The following is a 7,997-nucleotide window of genomic DNA, read 5'->3' on the forward strand; positions in this document are numbered from 1 at the left end:
ATATATGACAAATAGGACAACCTTTGCTTATTTGAATGGAGTTCTTTCTCACTCTCCTTTTATTTGAAAGAAATATCTCTAGGTAACCTAACAATTTTCCATAAATCCTGTTATCCGCCTCCTACCATATTTATAAGTTCATACTATATTTGCTCTAGCATTGCACTCACTTCAGGTTATCAGTCAGTATAATTCAATAGACATTTTCCTTAAGGGAGGACAAAGGGCTGCACTTATGACTGAAGATCAAAGGAACAATCCGTTTGCCTTTAGGAATTTGTGTTTTCTATGACTTCAAGAAATATTGCTGAACAAGACAGTTCTTCACCCTCCTTGATGAAAGATGAACATTAATAATGCAGAAAAGAACCAAGCCAAGTGATGTTGAAGAGAAAACAAGGTCCAGAAGCCCTAATTCCTTTTAGAGGAATACATTTCAAATGGCAAGCTCAACAGTTCCACCATAGCAAAGAATGAAGTATTATATAACTCATGACTTCCAAAGAGTTAAAAATCAACTTATGAAATATGTATGTGTACACCTCTCTATACCTATACCTACACTTATACCTACATTTCTTTTTTTTTTTGTAATTAAAATTTATTATGATGACAATGGTTAGTAAAACTAAGTTTATTTCGTATAGGTAATAGAGAGGAAGTGTATGGGCTCTTATTGATGTAATATATGTTCATTTAAATGTTTATTATACATATATTCAATATTACTATAGTATACTAAGGTCAAGTTTTATTTGTAACGTTTGTGATGTTTTATTATTTTATATTTAATGACAGCCCTCTGAGAGAGATATATATATATACACATACATATGTATATATATGACAGGCCTCTGATATATATATATATATATATATATATATATATATATATATATGATATATTATATATATCTTAGAAGGGTAAGCAACTTTAAAGGAACAATTTAGAGCAATGCTAAAAATTAACTGATTGGCTCATTCACTAAATATCTACTGAGCACCTTACTTATTTATGCCTGTTGTTTTAGCATAATTATTAAGTCTCCCCCTGCACTCTCAAAAGTGTCCGGATTTGGACATATACATCAGAATGCCATAGACGTTCACAGGAGACAAAATTATCTTCCAGTAATAAGAAACAAGGAAGCTGTCTCTGAATCCTAAAGAACGGGTTTTGTTTCTATGGGTAGAAAGCGAGACGCGGAAGGAAGTCAGGGCTTCTGTCTCATCATTGCTTGCTTGTTTATCCAAGTACCTTCTTAAATGATGTCCCTACTTTCCGTTGCCTTTACTTAAAATTAAAAATCTGCCCTAGCTAGTAACTTCACTCTACGTTCACTTGTTTTACAAATCTCTTAATGATTCTTCGTTGCCATAGGTCAAAGGCAAGGTCCCAGCATGCATTTAGGGATCTTCATTATCTGTCCCCTGCTTGTCTCTTAGTCACTGTCAATGCTCACTTTTCACTTCAGCAATATTGAACTCTTGTGAGTGCTCTGAACATGCCTTCCTGTTTCTCATCCCCATATGTGTCTTTTGTTGTTATCATCAGGGCAAACACTTACATAGTAATTGCTAGATGCTTGGAACTGTTAATCTGAAAGCTTTACTTGTATTAATTCATTTAATTTGCTTAAGAATTATTATTACCATTTTACAGATGAAAAAATGAGGCAAAGAGGGGTTAAGAAACTTTTCAAGGTTATTCAGCTAGTAAGTAGCTGATGTTTGAATCCAGACAATCTGGCTTCAGAGTCTATGCTTTTGACCACTATCTATAATATTTCTGCCATTTGGGCTGCCCTAGACCTCTGATTCTTCTACCCCATGTTGAAATTTACCCTGTTATAACCACACTTGTATTCTCCCATAATTTGTCATCCATTCCTCTATATGCTCTAAAATTTATGCTTATTTCCTTTGCTGAGCCAGAAGGATAACCCAAACAATTAGAGATATTGGAAAGCAGGTTGACTTCTGGCTAGTGTTATTGGTGGCTGGGAGAGACAGAATATAACCAGATAGGTTTTGGACATATTAAGCTGAAGGTTATAGCTGAATATGCAAAAGTATAAATGACCAACAGAAAGCTGGAATTGCAGCACAGGCTCAGCAAAAGGTCTGATGCTGCAGTATGAATCTAAAAAGAGAGAACAAAATTAATAAACCATAACGGCAAAGAATCTGAAATATAAAAAGAGCCCTAGACTAGTTTATTTAGTTTTATGGAAGGCAAAGAAGATGCAGTTTAATGAAGGAGGTGGTGATGATCATCACCGTCAAATTCTAAAAATCCATGAAGTATGATAAAGACTGAATAAAGATTATTAAATTTGGCCAATTGTAGAGAGCTGGAAGTAAGAACCAAATTTGAGAGCATTAAAGAGAAGGTGCTTTGGAAGAATAAAATTTGGCATTGGCTTGGTATTTGAATCTGTTAGTCACAATTTATTTCACATAGCTTGAAAAAGAAAGATAAAACAAGTATCTTAATATGTTCCAACAAAATATACAGATATTGTGGCAAGTTTAACACAGGATAGTGAACTCATCAATAGTTTAGTGAGCAAATTAAATTTTCTGTAACAATATGTTTTCATGAAGAATTTACCCTTAAATATTATTTCCTATAAATTTATTTTGAGAAATTTCTTGTCTCCAAACTCTCATAAATAAAGGTCGCATTCCTGGAAAACAAACAAACAAGCAAAAAATGCTTCAGTTAACAATTGAATAGTTCTGTGACTATCTTGCTCTTCTAACTAAACATTAAAAAGAGGAGATGTAATTTATTATAACCCAGAACAGAGTAAGTACAGCTTTGTCCCAAATGGGTAATGTTTTTTGTTTCTATATTCACTTTTTCTGTTTTCCAGTCCTTTTCCTCTAATGTTATTGAAAAGAATAATAGCCAACATAACATTTTGAAAACTCAAAGTACTATGTCAACAAGATTATTCATAGCCAAGTTTTCTCATAAATATCACTAGGACCTATATTTCATTTAATTTTAATGAAGAGTGAAAGTGGGGAGTATAGAATACAAATTTAGAAGGTATTACTTTAAAGGAATGGGATAAAGGGACGGTATGTAAAAATGCCTCAGAATTGAGCAAAGTTATTTTCCAAGATTCAAAAAACAAATTTGAAAGTGTAAAGCCAGACAGAAAGGATTGATTGATCAGAGGCAGAGAATAGATACAAGAGAGGAGAATAACTCATATAACAAGATATCAGAGTATGTAGAAATGAATGGGGGAAAATGATCACTGGAAAGATATGAAGGAAAAGAAAGAGGGAGAAAGAAGGATAAAGGGAAAGGAAATAATGGAGGGGGGAAAGGAAAGGAAGGAAAGCAAAGAGAAGAGAAAGGAGGGGAAGGGGAGAAAAGGAAAGGGAAGAGAACAGAAGGGAAGGGAAGAGAAGGAAGACATATTTTTCATTGGAGAGGAAAGAAGTTCAAGAAGTGTATGACAATGTTCTTGTATTTCTTGGTGAACTAAAGGCAGAGTTATCTGCAAATATGAGTGTATTGAGGGGATGATAAAGGACTTGACCAGCACTGACTTGACATTGCACATTTTCCACTTGTGATATTAAGAATTTCTTGGTGCTGCAACTTCCAGCAATACTTGGTTACCTGGGCTATTTTCCTCCTCGAGTGCCTTTGTTGCCGTACTGATCAAGTCAATGTTAATTGAAAACCTCATGGAATATTTCCATGAGCCAGGAAGACATTTACTCATTGAAATAACAGTAGATTTTGATTGTGAACATTTTAATAAATTCACAGTGATTCAGAAACATTTTTTTCTTACGTAATAATAAGAAATTTCAGTGCACTTGTGACAGAATATACAATTATAGGACATAATATTTTCTGCTTTAATATGATTTATATAGTTCCAATTCTAAACTTTCTGGACACACAAACATATGAACTTATGATGTCGAGTAGTTGTCTATCCTAGTGGGTCCTAGACCCTTGATTTCATGAAGCAGTAAAATATAAATGGGAAGACAAACATAAGGCTGCCAATTTTCAATCTTGCCAAATAAAATATTAAAACAAACAACTTACTATCATTTATTCTCACCATAATTTCTAAAAGAGCATTTTAACATATAAATGATTTTAGTCTTTCAAACATAATCTAAAAGACACACATTTACAATAACATTCTTTAAATAGAATATGTTCAGCTTTATAAATATTTATGACATTATTCTTAATTTCTTGGGTTAGCTGTAGGCGTATGAAAATATTGTCATGAGGTGCTGGTCTTTGGAACTCTGTTTGGGGTTGTTAGTTTATACCCACAATGTGTGGGCCTCAGCTCAGACAGCCAATAACCCACCTTCTATTGTGGTATGGACAGAATCACCAGAATTTAGATCACGAGGCTCCAATTTAGATCTGTTGAGTTTCAAATGCTGGGGTCTTAACCACTATGCTACCGATCTCTCCTAAAATATTCTTATTTTTAGCAGCACAAGGATTACAATGAAGGTCAAGGAATGTAATCATTTAAGTGACTCTTCAGATAAATGACTTCCAGAAAACAAAAATAGTTGTTAAATAGAGTATACTTTGAAGTAATTAGAAATAGTATATGTAATTTTGATGATGTAAGTCATAAATTCTAGTATACCAAAAACAGGTGATAGAATGAACGCACATACATATACACTTCAATAATGCAACAAAAAATTGTTCCTTCCCCAAGCACACACACATCTATATCTATACCTATCTATATTTACATACACACATTTGCATACATGATTCATGTTTTCTTTGAACCTGTTGGAGAATGAATTGCAGACATCATCCATTCACTCCTAAATACTTTAATGTGTATTTTTCAAGAACAAGGACATTACCTATAATTATCTAAAAGCCACACTAGACTTAAAAATTTAGGAAAGTTAACACTTTTAGAATGCTAATAATTAATCAACAGTCTATATTCAAATTTAGTCAGTTTTTTCAAGAATATCCACTAATCACTATTGTTTTCCCTGTCCCATATCTAATCCAGAATCACACATTGTGTTTAGATTTTCATTGCTCTTCAACCTCAGCAGTTTCTTAACCTTTGTTTTTCATGACATTAACATTTTTGAAGAGTTCCTTCCAATTATTTTATAGAATGTCCTCAGTTTGGCTTTCCTTATGTGTAAATTCTGATTATGCAATTTTGACTGGATACCAAATAGTGATGTATCTTTTTCACTATAGTTGGTCTCATAATTGATGATGTTATCTCCAAAGATAGTGTCTGCTAGGTTTCTCCACTGTAAACTTTCTTCCTTTAAAAAATTTTTAAATTAATACAGAAGAGGTACTTCGAGGCCTTGTAAATTTTCTATTCCTTATCAAGTTCACCTATAAGTTTTAGTATTCATTGATTATTCTTGCATGCATCAATTGTCATTATGATGATAGCCAAATGGTGATTTTCTAACTCCATTAGTTCTATTATACTTGTTAGCTGACAATCAACTGTAAGGAAGATATTTTTAATTTCTCCATTTATTTATATCAGTATATACTTGTGGATTTTTATTTTATTCAATGGTTTACAATCTATTACCATTATTATTTATTTTGATGTCAAACTGCTCCAGTTTTGGTCAATGGGAGTCCCCTTTAAGCTTTTCCCTATGTCTTATTGACATGACTCATTATTCCGTGAGCATTAAATTACTGTTTGGCACAAAAAATGTTATGCAAGATAATACGAAAATGAATATGGTTATTTATATGATTATATTTTACCAGTTCTCTTTGTATTTGAAAAGGTGAATACTGGTGTGGATGTGGGACATAAAAAAATCTGTTGGAATTTTCCTATAATCCTTATCTATGTTTGTTGGAAATGGGAAATTCTTTTCAGCTACTGATAAGTCAGAATTAATTGTCATGTTGTTTTAGGGGCAGGCTGTTATGAAGAGACGAGATCAGTAAGTTGCAGAGGATGAGAGAAGCATTGTGCATGACTGCTCCTTTTCTCGTCAAGGCCACGTTCCCCTTCTGGCTTCATGATTGAGATTGCAGTAGTCTGATGACAAGTGAGAGCTTCTCTTTCCTCATAAATATAGGTGACTTTCTTCCGACTATCAATTTCACTGTCTGGGCCACTCCAGTAACTTTCCCACGATCTATGTGAATTCTGAGCTTGACTTTCTCATTGTTTCCTCAGTTACTGTTCTCTATGCCAAAGCCAGTGAGATTAAGCCTTCAAGCTGACGCAAGGCAAATCTTTGCCTCTTGCCCACTTTCACGAGCTATTGAATCACTGTATCATCTAGGCAGGAGACAGACGGGACGTTGAAATGGGGCAACAGAGAAAGTTTTCATGAAGGGAGCATTTAAAAAGGTGTCTGCAAGATTAGGGGAAAGCTAGAAGGGACAGGTCAGTCCAGCTACATGTCTAAGGGAGCAAGGGAGGGGACGATGACCAGACCTTGGAAGAAGTAACTCTCATTGTAAGAGGGGGCTATCTGACCTCAGTATGACTTTCTGTTGACAAATGCAGCCACTGCTAACTCAGAGCCACCCAGTGAAGAAGGAACTGGGGAATAAATACTCAATTCTCTCTTTTCTCTCTGGTGTTTTCCTGATGGTGCTTTCCTGATAGGACTTCCCATTGGCCTAAGCAACTGGGAGCTAGAGAGTAACAGATTTATTGATGAGATTAATGCAATGCATACAATTACCTTCACATGGGGCAGGGTGGAGATGCATGGAGAGCCATGGTTCTAGAGGTGCAAGCAAAATACCCAACTCACAAAAAATGACTTTAAATTAAAAAAAATTTTTTAAATATAGATTTTAGGGCTTGTTTTTGTACTTCAAGTGGCCATCAACAATTGCTTGGGTTTCCATACTTTGCCTCCTGGGGTCTCCAGCTTATATTCTGGTATCAGTTCCTTCTGCTAACAAAGACACACACCTTAGCCCAAGTAGACCCATTTGTGTGTGTGTGTGTGTGTGTGAGTGTGTGTGTGTGTTACCTCTCCTTCACCCCCCAATTTGTAGAATAAAAATAACTTCATCTTATTATAAAACACTTTTTTTGAAGATTAATATCTTCTTTTTAGTTTTTTTAATTTTCAATTATACTTGATATTCAATATTAGTTTATATTAAGTTCAGGTGTACAGAAGCACAGAGGTTAGACATTTATATAATTTATGAAGTGATCTCCCTGATAAGTTGATTATCCACTTGGCACCATACATAGTTAATCCAATATTATTGATATATTTCCTATGCTGTACTTTACATTCCCATTACTATTTTGTAACTACCAATTTGTACTTCTTAAACCCTTCCCCTTTTCTACCCAGTCCCCCCGACCCCCTTCTGACAACCCAGCCCCCACTTCCCATCTGGAAACCATTAGTTTGTTCTCTGTATCTATGAGTCTGTTTCTGTTTTGTTTGTTCATTTATTTTGTTCCTTGTTCCACATATAAGTGAGATCATATGGTATTTCTCTTCCTCTGTCTAACTTATTTCACTTACCATAATACACTTTAGGTCAATTCATGTTATTGAAGATGGTAAGATTTCATTCTTTTTTATGGCCACATTACAGTCCATTGTAGATAGGAACCACATCTTCTTTATCCAATTATCTATTTTTTTTTTAAATTAGTTTCATGTGTACAAAACACTGTAATAGTTAGACTTTTGTCATTTATACCCCTGACAAAGAGATAACCTCTTTCCCCCAAACTACTACCACTCTGACATCACATACAGACATTACATTTTCAGTGTCTCTATTCCATACGCTGTACTCCACTTCTTGTGAATATATATACATGTATATACGCACACATGTACATATGTATATATGTATACACACATATGTACACATGTGTGTGTGTGTATATATATATATATATATATATATATATAATTACAGTTGACATTCATTGTTGTTCAGCTTCAGCTTCAGGTGTACAGTGCAGTGATCAGGC

The sequence above is a fragment of the Rhinolophus sinicus genome, chromosome 17 (assembly GCF_057876585.1).
Source record: "Rhinolophus sinicus isolate RSI-liver-muscle chromosome 17, RSI-T2T, whole genome shotgun sequence".
Lineage (NCBI taxonomy): Eukaryota > Metazoa > Chordata > Mammalia > Chiroptera > Rhinolophidae > Rhinolophus > Rhinolophus sinicus.